Source organism: Pongo pygmaeus, chromosome 19, assembly GCF_028885625.2.
Source record: "Pongo pygmaeus isolate AG05252 chromosome 19, NHGRI_mPonPyg2-v2.0_pri, whole genome shotgun sequence".
Taxonomy (NCBI): Eukaryota; Metazoa; Chordata; class Mammalia; order Primates; family Hominidae; genus Pongo; species Pongo pygmaeus.
This window is the reverse complement of record NC_072392.2, coordinates 54375418-54391463: the sequence shown is the minus strand read 5'-3', so window position 1 is coordinate 54391463 and position 16046 is coordinate 54375418.

Below are 16046 nucleotides of genomic sequence, written 5' to 3'. Positions count from 1 at the left end.
AGCAACTTAGGGAGTCCCCATCTCTACAAAAAACAAAAATACAAAAATTAGCTGGACATGGTGGTGTGCGCCTGTAGTCGCCTCAGGAGGCTGATGCAGGAGAATCATTGGAGCCTGGGAGGTCAAGACTGCAGTTAGCCATGATCATGCCACTGTACTCCAACCTGGGAGACAGAGCAAGACTGTCTCAAACAAACAAACAATTTCAGGCCCTTTCCTGTCAACTTTCTGATATCCTTTGCTCATATTTTTATTCGATTGTGGATATTTTTCACACTGAGCTGTGGAATTTTTTTTTTTTTTTTGTCTATGAAAGAAATTAGCTCTTTGCCTGTGGTGTGAGTTGTAAATATTTTTCCCCTAGTTTGTCATTGGTTTTTGGACTTTGCATATGGTGTGTTTTTTTTTTAATGCAGACTTGTAAAATGTGAAATAAAATTTTAAAGAAATTCTGCTCATGCAATTTGCCTCCTTATGGTGAAGTGTTTGTTAGGATTGAAAGAGATATAGGCTAGTGCAGTGGCTCATACCTGTAATCCCAGGACTTTGGGAGGCCGAGGTGGGTGGATCAGCCCGGCCAACATGGCGAAACTCTTCTACTAAAATACAAACTCTTCTACTAAAAATACAAAAATTAGCCAGGCATGGTGGCACGCTCCTGTAATCCCAGCTACTTGGGAGGCTGAGGCATGAGAATCACTTGAACCTGGGAGGTGGAGGTTGCAGTGAGCCCAGATTGTGCCACTGCACTCCAGCCTGGGCAACAGAGCGAGACTCAGTCTCAAAAACAAAAAAAGAAAAAAGAAAAAACAAAGGTATATAGATGCCAACAACATAATCTTGGGTTCCATTGATAAAAGCACATGTTCTGGCTGGGCACGGTGTCTCACACCTGTAATCCCAGCACTTTGGGAGGCTGAGGCGGGTGGATTATCTGAGGTCAGGAGTTTGAGACAACCCTGGCCAACATGGTGAAACCTTGTCTCTACTAAAAATACAAAATTAGCTGGGCGTAGTGAGCACGCCTGTAGTCCCAGCTACTAGGGAGGCTGAGGCAGGAGAATCGCTTGAACCCAGCAGGCAGAAGTTGTAGTGAGCCGAGATGGCGCCATTGCACTCCAGCCTGGGTGAGAAGAGTGAAACTCCATCTCAGAAAAAAAAAAAAAAGCACACATTCTAGAAAAGGAAGGTGAGTGTCCTATCCTTTTCTGGTGCTCCATCTTAAGAGGTCTTTGGACAAAGGGGTGCAAGCTCAGAGGAGGGTAACCAAGATGGTGACTGGGTTTTAAATCAAGTCACATAAGGAATGGCAATAGAACTGGCATCTTTGAGCCTAGAGCAGATCGCTGTCTGTGACTATCATCTGAGGCAGTGGCACTAGCCTGATGATACAAAACCAGCTGTATGGTGGAGATTCTGGGAAGCCAAGAGTCAGACAATAGAGCTCTTTTCAAGGCAGAGCTGTCTAAAGGTGGAATAGCCTATTTTGTGAGGAAGTAGTTCATTAACAGAGATGCACGAACCGGAACTCAATTACCACCTCCCAAAGATGCCAAGGGTTAGGCCACATCCCTTTCAAAACTCCTTCCAATCCTGAGACCTCGTCATTCTACAAGAATACAAGGAAGAGGCCGGGCGTGGTGGCTCACCCCTGTAATCCCAGCTCTTTGAGAGGTCGAGGTGGGCGGATCACGAGGTCAGGAGTTCAAGACCAGCCTGGCCAATATGGTGAAACCCCGTCTCTACTAAAATACAAACATTAGCGGGGCATGGTGGCAGGCGCCTGTAGTCCCAGCTACTTAGGTGGCTGAGGCAGGAGAATCGCTTGAACCTGGGAGGCAGAGGTTGCAGTGAGCCAAGATTGCGCCACTGCACCCCAGCCTGGGTGACAGAGTGAGACTCCATCTCAAAAAAAAAAAAAAAGAAGAAGAAGAAAAATACAAGGAATATTAAAATTCCTCATTTTACAGATGAAGAAAAGGAGGAAACTGACATGCATTGTGCACCTACTTTGTCCTAGGCACTTCAGCATATATGACTTTATTTTAAAGGATGAGAACCAAGAAGGTTGAGTGGTTCACCTAAGGCTGCACAGCAATCTACAACTGGAACCCAAGTCCCCAGTCTCCAACTCTAGAGCTCTCTCCACTGAACCTCCTGTCCCTGTTGAATAATTAAACATATGTTCATTGCATGTTTATTGCATACCTATTCTGAATGGACACTAACGTGGACAAGAAAAGCACATTGTATGCACGGTGTTAATAAAGTCATGGGGTCTTTGCTCTGCAGAAGGTCACTGCCTAGTGGGCAAGTACAGGTGCCATCTCTGCGTTGCTTGATTTAATGCAAATTATGTCCCCTGGAGTTGTGCAATGTGGTAGCCCCAGATAGACCAATAAGGAAATATGAAGCGATTTGGCAAGTGTTGTAATGAAATCACACACAAAGTGCCACGGGAATGTAGAAGGCATAATTAATTCTACCAGGGAAGTGAATCCAGGAAAGCTACACAAAGAAGGTGATGCCCGAGCAGGGCCTTGAAGGGTATGTGAAAAAACAAAAGGCAGAAGAGAATAATATGTATATTCACGCCACAAACATTTATTGAGCAGTTCCAGGTTTCCAGGGATAGATGAATAATTCACTATTTAGTAGGGGAAACAGACAAATCACCAATAAATTGTCATAGTGTGTAAGTGTAACCGTGAAAACGTACTCGCCAGGCAGAAGTGGTGATAGCTCCTTCTGGATAAAGTGAGGCATCTGGGAAAGCTGGAGAAGTGATATCTGAGATTTTAGGAACAGAAATAAATATTTTTCCAGGCTGATGATAAGGCAGTTGGGAGAAAGGGAAAAGCATTCTAAGCAGAGGGAATGGCACGTGCAAAGTTTCTGACTCTTGAAAGACGATTCTCTCTGTCTTCAGGTGCCCAAAGCAGATCTGAAAGGCTTGAGTGGAAAATGCTGGCATGGTGGGCAGCCAAGCAGGAGGTGGAATTGACATACAGGCGTTTGGGCAGGACCCACCAGGTTTCCAGATGAGTGGGGAAATGGCATTGGTGTGTATCGGGATTTAGGAGGCTTAGCAACCTTCCCTTCAAAGTCATGCCCCAGATTGAGAGCTGGAAGAGAAAAGTGTGAGCTGTAAATCCCCAGCTCCTCCCGCTGTGCCCAGTACTACAGAGCTAGGAGTCTCCACCAGCTCTCCAGTCCCACCGCTGCGACCCCGGCTAATCCAGCCTCTTGGCCCATCTGACACACACTTCCACTTAACATTTTGTTAGTGACTCTATAAACGAGCTCTCCCTGACCTTCAATCCCTGGCTAATTGCTGGTTTCATGTACAAGACTAGCTTAATTTTATGTGATAATTACCTGAGAGTGGCAATACATATGGCATTGCATGTTCGAAATGTCAGGCCTGGAAATCTACCAAGTGGCCATAGTCAGGGGCAAAGGGAGGAGGCAGCCAGGGGCCACGAGGAGAGACAAAAAATGGGGGCACCCAATGCAGACAGAACTCCAGAGAAGCAGGGTCCTGGTCTACAGCAGGACTCAGAATCCTCAGCTGGCACAGTACACCCAGGGGCACAGGCCAGAGGAGCGGCACGTGCCACAGCCTCACATGCATGTGTGCCCATCTCAGAGAAACACCAGCCAGGTCAGAGGCATGGCTCATACATGCTCTCAGTCACCTTTTCAACACACGCTTACTGAGGCCCTACTGTGTGCCAGGCAGTGTACAGGCAATTGCACTAGTTTCAAACTCCCACCCCACCCAGGGAAGGTAGGAAGATGTGGAGGGTATGTTTGGGTTGTCACAATTATTTGGGGGATGCTACAGGCACTGAATAAGCAAGGCCAGGAATGCTAAATGGCCCACACAGTCCCGTTCAATGAAGAATTGGCCTTCCTGTCGCTTGAGCCCAGGAGTTCAAGACCAGCCTGGGCAACATGGTGAGACTCCATTTCTACAAATAATAATAATAATAAACCAATTAGCCAGGTGTGTTGGTGTGCACCTGTAGTCCCAGCTACTCAGGAGGCTGAAGCAGGAGGACCCCCTTGAGTTCAGGAGGTCAAGGCTGCAGTGAGCTGTGTTCTTGCCACTGTACTCTAGCATGGACTACAGAGCGAGACCCTGTCTCAATTAAAAAAAAAAAAAAAAAAAGAATTGGCCTCTCCAAATGCCTGTGGTGGCCCCACTGTGAAACACCCTGCTGAAAAGCATCACATCTAAGCCAGGACCCCAGCCCGAAAGAAGCCAAGTGTCCTCTGCCCTATTGGAGATTACAGTTGGGGAAGGAAGACAATGGCAAGGACTTGTGCTGCATGACAGAGTAATGGAAGGGGACCCAGGAACATGTGACAGGTGAACTGACAGAGTCCAGAGTTCAGAAAAGACCTCCCTTTAAAAGTGACGGCCGGGCACGGTGGCTCACGCCTGTAATTCCAACACTTTGGGAGGCAAAGGGCGGTGGAGCACGAGGTCAGGAGTTCGAGACCAGCCTGCCCAACATGGCAAAACCCCGTCTCTACTAAAAATACAAAAAGTTAGCCGGGCATGGTGGTGGGCGCCTGTAATCCCAGCTACTCAGGAGGCCGAGGCAGGAGAATCGCTTGAACCTGGGAGGTGGAGGTTGCGGGGAGCCAAGGTCTCACCACTGCACTCCAGCCTGGGCGACAAAGAGAAACTCCATCTCAAAAAAAAAAAAAAAAAAAACAGTGCCATTTCAGAACTAAGCTAGACACAAAAGGATTAACATGGCAGGGTTCCACTTCCATGAAGTACAAGAGGACTGAAATTCATGGAGAAAGAAGTAAAAGGGTGGTTGCCAGAAGCTGGGGGAGGAAAGATGGGGAGTTATTGCTTAATGGGTACAGGGTTTCTATTTGGGATGATGAGAAAGCTCTGGAGATGGACATTGGTGATGGTTGCATAGCAATGCGAACATACTTAATGCCACTGAACTGAACACTTTAAAATGGTGGAAAATGGTAAATTTTATGTTATGTGTATTCTACCACAATTTTAAAAAACAGTGCTTACAAATCTTTGTTGTGCGCCGCTGTCCCCTGCCAAAAACTGTCATTTCAGCTGCATTCTAAAGGAGGGGCAGGACACAACTCATCCATTCATTTGCTGCACAATAGTTGAACAGCACCTGTAAGGCACAGGTTTGGAAGAATTTCTGTCTTCTGCATCTCAGGTTGGATAAATAAAGCAAGTTCTCTGTCTCACAGTGCTTCAGTCCAGCTAGCAAGAGAAGCACGTCTCTCTGGTACACAGAAGAATGAATCCAGAGAGGGGACCCACACAACTCAGTAGAAACACACCGAGGAGAAAGGCAGTGCATCTGGAGGATGCAGGGAATTAATGCTCTTTGGAGAAGTGGCCACAACATGATCTTGAGAGGTGGGGGCACTGGTATAGGCTGAGATGGGGGAGAAGCCAGCCCAGAAACTGCCTCTTTCCTGGATGACCTCTGTCCCCAAGACCATTTGGGGCAAAGGAGCTATTTACTATAGGAAGTAAAGACTCGTTTTTCTCCCAGCACCTTTGGTGCCTAGAACAGCACTTGGCACGAAAATAAGTGAATACGAAACGATATCTGTGTGTGTCTGCACCACGTGCCACACACCTGGGTACACACATCCACTGCAGAGGGACAGCTCAGGTTCATTTTTTCCTCATCACTCCAGGGAACAAGGCAAGGCAGGGAAGGTCTAGAGCCCCATGGCGGTGGGGCAGGGGGGGCATGGGCAAAGAAGGAGAAAGGGTGCTCCTGGTCACCTTGGGGGACCCTTCTGTGGGAAGCCCATGTGCACACACACTCAGAGGCACACAGGCCACAGGATCAGGTAAGAGGCACAGTCCCCAGATGAAGGCAAGTTCTAAATAACCCTTTAGCCTCCTCACCCATGGAACTGTGGACTCCTAAGCTGTGTTGGAGTAAATTACTTGCTTAATGAGATTTCAATTAACAAAAACAAATTAAAATCACTTTGGTAATTAAGCTGCTGTGAACCTCGCCAGCAGCTCTCCCTCAGACCTCAGATTTCCATGGGGAAGGAGCCGGGAACGGGGGTCCACTTGGACTCAGGCAGCAGTGCTGCTGAGACCTAGGCAGGGCAGGGGGCTCCCTGCCTTGGGGCTTCCACCCCGGGAGCCACAGCTTCCTCAAACAAGAGGTGGGTGTAAGGGAGGGTACAGTACACAGCAGGCAGCACAGGCTCTAAACTTCCATTCACATCGAAGCCCTGCCACTTGGTGGCTGTGTGACCTAGGGCATGTTAATTAACCTGTCTGAGCCTCAGTTTCCTCATCTGCAAAATGGGTTAATACTAGTAACCTACATCATTGGGTTGTGGGAAGATTAAAGGAATGAACGCATGTAAGAATATAGAAGAGGGACTGTCCCACAGCAGGGGGTCTTAACTCACTTTACCCTGTGTGGTGCTATGGGGGGACTTTTCCAGCCTTTATGATTTGCCTTGTCCTGAGCCCCAAACCCCTCCAGGGAAGCCCTATTTCTCTGAGTTAGGTGAATGAAGATCTACCCACAGAGGTTCCCTTGGAGGTTAGGTTTCTCCAAGTTCTGTCCCACCCAGGCCCCCATCTCTTTTCATCAGAGCCAGCAGCTCAAATCTGGGAGCTATGACACTCAAATCTCTTGAAGAACAAACACTCCTGTCTCTGGGTCACAAAATCACCCCCATTCTCCCACATGAGAGGCCGGGAGGGTTAAGTAGTGCTGATGTCACTGGCCCCATTCCGCAGATGAGTAAAACGGCTTAATGAGTAAAGCAGTGCCCGGGGCTGGCTGGAATCTGAGGAACCCACATTCTCATCCAGTGCTAACGGAACTGTAAACAAGTTCAGCCTTTCTGGAGGGCGCAATGCTAAGTGTATAATAATTTGAAATTATTAAGGTTTTAGATTTTTTTTGTTCTTTAAAGTTTGTAGCATTTACACTTTTGAAGTTATTAAAGCAAAAACTACACTAAACCTTTTGGGACAGCTGTGTGTGTGTGTGTGTGTGTGTGTGTGTACTTTACATATAACATGTTTATATATATATATATATATATACACACACACACACACAAACACATACACACACACATCCCAAATGCCAAATGTCATTTTTCTCTGTGGCGGTAGAAAATACAGATGGTTTTTGTTTTACTCATTCATTCACTCATTTGTGCAACAAATATTTTTATTTTTATTTATTTTTAATTTTATGAAGACAAGGTCTCACAGTTGCCCAGGCTGGAGTGCAGTGGCATGATCTCAGCTCACTGCAGCCTTGACCTCCCAGGCTCAAGTGATCCTCCCACCTCAGCCTCCCGAGTAGATGGGACCACAGGTATGCACCACTGGACCCAGCTAATTTTTTATTTTTTATAGAGACAAGGTCTCTCTATGTTGCCCAGGCTGGTCTTGAGCTCCTGGACACAAGCAATTCTCCTGCCTCGGCCTCCCAAAGTGCTCAGATTACAGGCATGAGCCACCGCACCTAGCCAGCAAGTATTTTTAGTGTCCATGAAATAGCACAATGAACAAGACAGACTTAAACCCTGTCTTCGGGAAACTCACAGCCTCTTGATGAAGATGGACATTGAACACAAAACGACAAGGTGAATATTATAGAAGAGGAAGGGCGGGGCCTCAGATGCCCATTACAGAAGGAAGCAATGGAGAGGGAGAGGTTTGCCATAAACATTTATTTCTTTTGTAATTAGACTAAAATAAAACAATGTATACATTTTTAAAATGAATCCCAAGGGTCCCATAACTAGTTAGTAACAGAACTGAAAGTGGAAACTAAAAGCCTTCTGGCTCCTGGGCAAATGATTTTTTTTTTTTAACTGACACCCATACCCTGGGAAGTTTCGATAGCATCCTAGTCTTCAGTAAAAAATATCTCAAAACTCTCAAAAGAGATGTCTGACAGAGGTGGTCCTATCATCTATGCACCTCTTGTCAGATGGAGGAGATATATCCTCATTCATACATCCATGTCAGATGGAGGAGGCTTTGTGCACACACACACACACACACACACACACACACACACGCCCCTCTGACTCCTCCTGGCATGCCCTCCTTCATCTGTGTGGCCTTTCTGGGTGATGAGAGATGTCACTGGGATCCAGAAAAGGTCACTCCAATTGGCCACACACATACGCCCCATGCCAGATGGTACTGGGTCAATGGGCAGTGGGTAGCTCACCACCACTCATCTCTGGAGGAGGAGTCCCAAACATTCCTTGCTCTCAGTGGCCCCAGTCTCCCCACCGGCTGACCTCCAGTCCTGTTTCAACCCACCCTGGCTGGGTCTGCCATCTGGGGGCCAGGCAAAAGGGAGAACCTCTCAGCACCCAGCACCTCCCACCATCTGCTCCTTCCCGCTCCCTGAGAAGTGCTAATCTAGCAGGGCCCTTCCCCTGCAGACCCCTTTTCCCTGGGGAAGGTGAGGGTGGTGCCATCCTCTAAGTGCCCAACTTGGGTGAGGGCTGCTGGAGCCGTGATGCCCTCCACTGGGAGATGCCACCCGATTCCATGCGCCGTCCTCTCCTCCCTTCAGACTTCATGTATCATATTTTGTGCTGACTTCAGACAATAAAGGGAGGAGGACACAGAGTTGTACTTTCCAAGTAGCTGGCAACCCTTAATCAATGTTAATTGGCTCTAATTAGCGTATGTTAATTAATGATATTTACTACAAATTAAAGGTATGAGTGCTCCCAGAGGGTTTCCTGTTCATCCAATTAGTGCCAATTAGTTGCAATTAACACGTGTAAATGAGATTCCATTGAACCCAAAACAAACAGCACAGAATCTCTCAGATTCCCCCTTGCACCTTTCCAATCAGCCGGAGGAGGGGGTGGAGCGTGGAAGGTGAGGGAGAGACAGGAGAAAGAGAGACCCCCCCAGACTGATCTCTTGCAGGAAGCTGACCCTCCCACCCACCCGGAATGAGAGCGGACAGAGCCATACTGGGCAGAGCAAGCCCCTGAGCATGCCCTGCTGCCCCTGGCTCTCCCTAGGGAGGGCTCCCTAAGGGCCCTGGCCTTGAGATGCTCTTTAGAGCTGAGGACCATCTCTTGGACATCTGTGAACCTGCCAGGGCTTAACCTAGTGCATGGCACATAGTAGGTGCTCAGTGAAAATAAAACTGGGGGCCGGGCACGGTGGCTCATGCCTGTAATCCCAGCACTTTGGGAGGCCAAGGTGGGCGGATCACCCGAAGTCAAGAGTTCGAGACCAGCTTGGCCAACATGGTGAAACCCCATCTCTACTACAAATACAAAAATTAACCTGGCGTGGTGGTACGTGCCTGTAATCCCAGCTACTCAGGAGGCTGAGGCAGGAGAATCGCTTGAACCTGGGAGGTGGAGGTTGCAGTGAGCAGAGATCATGCCACTGCACTCCAGCCTGGGTGATAGAGTGACACTCTGTCTCAAAATAAATAAATAAACAGGATGAATTAAAAGTTGGTTTCCTTGCATCAAGGTCCAATATCTTTAAATATAGAAAATTAAAGGCTGTAATGGTTTTTCTTAAAGCATGCAGTGTTCTCTTCTCCATAAGGTCTTCCCAAGGGGCCTACTAAGGGGCAAAGTAGGATTTGCCTCTATGACGTAATTTTAATATAATCTATATTTGTCCACAGAGATTTTACTTCACTGCTAATGCTATTTCTTTTTTACTCAACTACTCTCTGAGGCCCAAACCTCTGTCATGGCTAGAGAAACCACTACCATGAATAGTCAACTGCTACCCCTAGCCAGCCCAGCGGCTCACGCATGTAATCCCAGCCCCGTGGCTCACACCTGTAATCCCAGCACTTTGGGAGGCCCATTAGGGAGAATCACTTGAAGCCAGGAGATCGAGACTAGCCTGGACAACGTAGCAAGACCCCACCTCTATCTTTAAAAAGAAATGCCACCTCAAATTATCCACCACACAGAACCCTCTGTAAAACGGTGATGTAAGATATAGCTCCCAATAACTTTTTTATTCCTAGTCACTTTGGCTACACCAAACTTTTACATTAATGTTGACATTCATTAATTTATTTTAGAGACAGAGTCTCTCTCTGTCATGCCCAGGCTGGAGTGCAGTGGTGTGATCTTGGCTCACTGCAACCGCTCCCTCCCAGGTTCAAGTGATTCTCCTGCCTCAGTCTCCCAAGTAGCTGGGATTTCAGGTGCCCGCCACCTTGCCTGGCTAAGCTTTTGTATTTTTAGTAGAGACAGGGTTTCACCATATTGGCCAGGCTGGTCTTGAACTCTTGACCTCAGGTGATCCGCCCGCCTCGGCCTCCCAAATTGCTGGGATTACAAGTGTGAGCCACCGCACCCAGTCAATATGTATTATTTTAAAATATTGACTGTTGACAGTGTCAGGTGCTGCTTCAGGGGCTGGGGATACAGGAGTGAACAAATCGTCTATGAATCCCCGCCCTTGTGTAGCTCACATTCCACCGTGTACTATTACCTCCCACCTTGGGATTCGGATGTATCTAGAGTCAGAGTGACTTGGGTTCATATCCCAGTGCTGCCTCTCAGCAGCTATAGGGTAGGGTTATTTAATCTCTCTTGGCCTCGGTTTATTTATCTGTAACATGGGTATGCTGATACCTGTCTCAGAGGCATATTATTGGGAGGATTAAGCTCCTTCCCTTGTCCCATTCCCCGGTGGGGCAGAGTTTGGAGTTAAGCCACAAGGAAGGTAGAAAAGAGGGAGGTAAGGGTGCAGCACACCAACATGGCACGTGTATACATATGTAACAAACCTGCACGTTGTGCACATGTACCCTAGAACTTAAAGTATAATAATAAAAAACAAATAAATAAAATAAATAAATAAACTATTAACAGAAAAAAAAAAAAAAAGAAAAAGAGGGAGGTAAAAGCCAGAAGCTCACTCTGGGCCCGCAAATGAATGTCTTATTAAGTCCTCCTCTCGACGTCTCGGTTGGCTATCAGGGCTGGCCACGACACTCCCTCTCACCTGTGCGGCACTTCACAGTCTACAAAGCTATTGCGCGACTAGCCTCCCAGTAAATTCTCATCAGCCACACGCTGGGTTAGGAAAGTGGGTCCAGGAGGAACCTGGTTTGGAAAGGGGGAGTGTTTCTACTATAAAGACACATGTACACGTATGTTTATTGCAGCCCTGTTCACAATAGCAAAGACTTGGAACCAACCCAAATGCCCATCAGTGATAGACTGGATAAAGAAAATGTGGCACATATACACCATGGAATACCACACAGCCATAAAAAAATGAGTTCATGTTGTTTGCAGGGACATGGATGAACCTGGAAACCATCATTCTCAGCAAACTCACACAGGAACAGGAAACCAAACACCGCATGTTCTCACTCGTAAGTGGGAGTTGAACAATGAGAACAGACGAACACAGGGAGGGGAACATCACACACCAGGGCCTGTCGGGGGGTAGGAGGCCAGGGAGGGATAGCATTAGGAGAAATACCTAATGTAGATGATGGGTTGATGGGTGCAGCAAACCACAGTGGCACGTGTATACCTACGTAACAAAGCAGCACATTCTGCACATGTATCCCAGAACTTAAAGTATAATAAACAATAATAATAATAATAATAATAATAAAGAAAGGGGGAGTGCTCCCTGTATCATGCAGGGCTGAAGCCCAGACATCTGACTCCTCCCGGCATGCCCTTCTTCATCCATGTGGCCTTTCTGGGTGACGAGAGATGTCACTGGGATCCAGAAAGGGTCACTCCAACTGGCCAGAAGCAGGGATTCACCCACTTATGCCAAGACTGAAGGTGGGTCTTTGCATGTTGAGGCGCCAGGGCCCCTTCAGCTGGAGCAAGATTGCCTCCAGGTCAGAGGCCACAGCACCCATAGCTCTTGTGTCCCTTCCTTTGGCATCTCAACACTGCCCCCACTCTTGGATACTCACGCAGGGTGTTTGATCATTTCAGATTGCCTCAGCATCCCCTTCCACAAAGCAAGGGGGTATGCTGAGATGGCCCTAAAACCCTTTCAACCTGATATTCTAGGATTTTGGAGGTCCTCTGCAGAGCGCTGGCCCCACTTCTCCACTGACAGGCAACCATAGAAAGCCTTGGTTTTCCTCCTCCTTGGGGGAGCTGTCCCACCTGTGATGGCCTAACGGGTCCTGCTCACCCTCAGACCTTTCTCACTGATTCAACGTCATCTTCCACCCCCACCCCGACCTTCCCTGGGATAGTGACGAACCACCAGACATGGTCCGCAAGAGACCCAGCCTCGGAAAAAGTTCTCCATCACCCTGATCAGACCAAAGTCGATTTGGAGGCCAGGGGGAGGACGGGAGCCAATGGCGTTTAGTAAAAAGAGCTCAAGTGGGTTATCTTCAGGGAGGGGCATGTGGCTGCAGAATGGATGTCTGTCCTGGGGACTCTTGGGGCTCACTGTTTCTTCCCTACCACTGCACCCCACACCAGGGCCAGCAGGGCATGTGGGAGGGAGTCTGGAAGCAAGTGAAAAGAACCCTCTGCTTAGTGCTCTTCCTCCCAGCAAAAATAAAACTACCACGGTTGGAGGCCTCCCTGGGCCAGGCACAGTGCTAAGCCATTGACTTGCATGATTTCCATTTAAAGGGGGTGGCATTTGCTCCATTTTTTATCTCTAAGTGCTGTGGGCATCTTGAGCTGGGCCTGGTCAGCTTTGGGACTGAAGATCAGCCAATTCTGGCCATGGAATAGGAAGGTTGCAGTACACGGTGAGGAAAATGCTGCCCACTGTGTCCCACCAATCAGCACACACGTGCACATGCGCGCACACACACACACATGCACACACACACACACACACACACATCCCTCTCCTCTCTCTTGGCCAGATGGATGCTGGCTCCATCAGCCTGGGCTGAAGCTAGATCCAGGGAGAGGAGGCTACCTCTAGGAAGGCTACAGGTAAAAAGCTAAAGGAATCAGGGACATGAGTGGGGCAAATTCTCAGCTTTCAATGACAAGAACATTGCCTCCAAACCAGCAATTCTGGGTGCCCATGAAACTCGAGGATAGAGAAAAGGGAGACTGGCGAAGTGTCTGCTTTTTATCCCACTAATGCCTCTTGAGAAGTGATATCCCTCTAAAGCCAAAGTTCCTGAGATGAGGTTTAACATGGCCACTTTGGAAGAAAAAAAAAACCCTCAGCTCCAGGAATGTAACAACAGAAGATAATTAAGGTCTAATAAGGTCAGTGTTCCACCTTAACACCTTTTCAGTTCCAGTTAAAACCTCTACTAATTTGCCAAGAAAAACCAGCCTCACTTGGGTCTTATTATTTGAATCACGTTCTGTCTCTTAATTTAAATGAGAGACTCACATAAGGATTTTTTTTTTTTTTAAATTACAATGCCGACTTTCTTCCAGTTGATTACGGTATATGACTCTCTGTTGGAAGGCCATTATTTTTTGCTATGATTTACAAAGCATTTAAAGCGAAATCAATGTAATAAATATCGAAGTATTGTAATAGATAATTCCATATATTTAACTGGAGACACAGCACAGCCCTAGTTCAGGCAGTCAGGAGATGAGCAGGGTGAGGATGGGGTCCGGGAGACACCTGGTATCCACTCTTCTCTTTTCTCCCCTTTTCTTTTCTCTATATTCATTTAGCTAGTATTCACCCAGCCCTCCCTAAGATTCTGCACACTGGACTTGGGACTGTGGGGAGTCATGGGTGCTCAAGATGCATCATCCAGGGGCCGTGGACTGTTTGAAGAAATTCCTCTGCAACAACTGGCTCATGAATACTGGAGGCCACCATGGGCGGAAGGCTACACTAACACCGTCTAAGGAGCTGTGATGAGAAAAGATTCTCATCACAGTGGAGGAGAGGTCTGGGTGGGGGGCAGGTCAGGAAAGGCTTTTGCTGGCATCTCTTCCTTTCTTCTTTCTGCTCCTCCCTTCCCCTTCTTAACTCCTCCTTTCCCTCCTCTTCCCCTGCTCTGCCCTCCTCTCATTCCTGTCTCTTCCCTCCCTGGACTGAGCTGTCTCTAGGCCTCTGGCGGCAACCAGCGCATACTGGCCTCTGACTGGACAAGCTCAGCTCAGGACAATCAGCCCAGCATTTGCAGCCGTGAAAGCCCCCGAGGAGGGGAGAAGTGTGAAGGTGGATAGGGTGCCCAGCATTCATCTGCCCTCTCAAGTGTGTGACCTTGTGTTCACCCCCAGTGACAGAGCCCACAGCAGTGTTTGCAGGGCCAGCGGCTTTGAGCCTGCCTGCCCCGGGGCAGGGAGCAAATTTCAAGCTGCCTTCCTTCCTGTGCACCCCCATCTCAAAAAGGACCCAGAAGCAGGTTCCTTTCCAGCTAGCCCCTGACCTGCCACTCCATGAGGAGCACCCCCAGCCCCGCCACTTCTTCCTGGCCTCAGAGCTATTGTGTGGGGGTCACACATCTGCTCCCAGGTGGGCTCTGCTCCCAGGTTCCTGGCTGGATTCAGAAACTCATGCCCACCAGTGAGGGGGCCACACATGGGCCACCAGCCTATGGGTGGGTCCAGATAACACATCTCCACTGCAGGTCATGTGTTCTGTCTGCAGAGCTATTCGAATGCCATAGGATCTTAATAAGGGCTTTGTGGACTCAATGCTGCAGCTCGTGATGGGGTGTGGATAGCATACTTTTAGCAGATCCCAGAGAAGGAAGATGTATGGTCCCTTGCCGTACCACCCCAAGCCTGAACCCAAAGCCCCAAGTCCCTAGCTCTGAATAGATTTCACCATAAATCCCAGCAGGGGACGCGCAGAGGGAAAGGGAGCAGAGAAAAGAGATTTACAGCGAACTTGCTTCCTGACACCTCTTTGGCCCGTCCCATAAAATAACAATATCATCAGATAAATCATACAGAGTCTCAGGGGACCTTCCCCTTGTCTTTGTGGGGTCTTTGAGGGGAAATGAGGAGACATGGTCAGGTCCACCCAGCTGTGTTCTCCCTGGCAATATCAGTTCCAGCTGTCATGAGGACGTCTCAGATTTAATCCCTGGGCTATGTGTGGGGTGGTGGGGTAGGAATGAGGTAGGGAAGAAGAGTGTTGGCTATGGACACCCAAGAGACAGCATGGCATAAGAGATTCAGCATGAGCTTTGAGCAAATCCCGGCTCAAATTCCTAGCTGTGTGACCTCAGACAAGTTACTCAACCTCTCTGGGCCTTGGTTTATTTCTCTGTAAATGCAGGGCATGGAATATCTACATGACAGGATACGTGTGAGGAGTTATTGAGAATAGTGTATGCCAAAGCTGGTGTATCGTAGGTACTTAAAGTACAGGAACTATCGTAGCCACAAATGTTTTCTCTCATCTAGGATATAAAATGCTGTGGCCGTGTTCCCAGCAGAGGGAATCAAATGCTGAGCCCTCTGCAGAGACACCACACTCCCTTGTCCTCTCTGGCTATTGTCTCAGCCTTGGTCTTTGAGCTTAGAAAGGCAGAGCTCCCCATTAACTCACAATGTGACTGTAAACAAGTTTCTTCCCCTCTCCAGGCCTGTTTCGCATCTATAAAATGAGGAGGTGGAAAGTACTTGGTCTTTAAGGCCCAGTCCATTGTAAGATAAAATCTCAAATCAGGAGAAATTTCTAACTGTAACCAAAGGGAGCAGGCAGGACCCAGACGCTGCAGGCAGTGAAGCCAGCTGAGACTGGCATGGTCATGCAGCCTGGGGCGGACGCTGTTGCCATCCTAGGAAGGGACTGTAGGGCTCCATCCAGCCGGTCCCACAACTCTGACCACCCCAAGTGAGAGATTCCTCTGCCTGCAGCCTGCATGGCCGTGGACACAGTCTGCGGCATTGCACCAAGGGACCTTCGTCCAGAGGGAGGGCTGTGTTTCCAGAGCTGGGAGCTGGGTGGGTGAGGCTCCATCCCGGCTCATGCGTCGTACCTGGAGCAACCTCGTACTTCCCTTCCTGCCTGTGCGGTCTCCTCCTCTCGCCAGTCCTCCCCAACCCTGTTTTTTCCCCTTCCTTTAGCATCTTCAGCT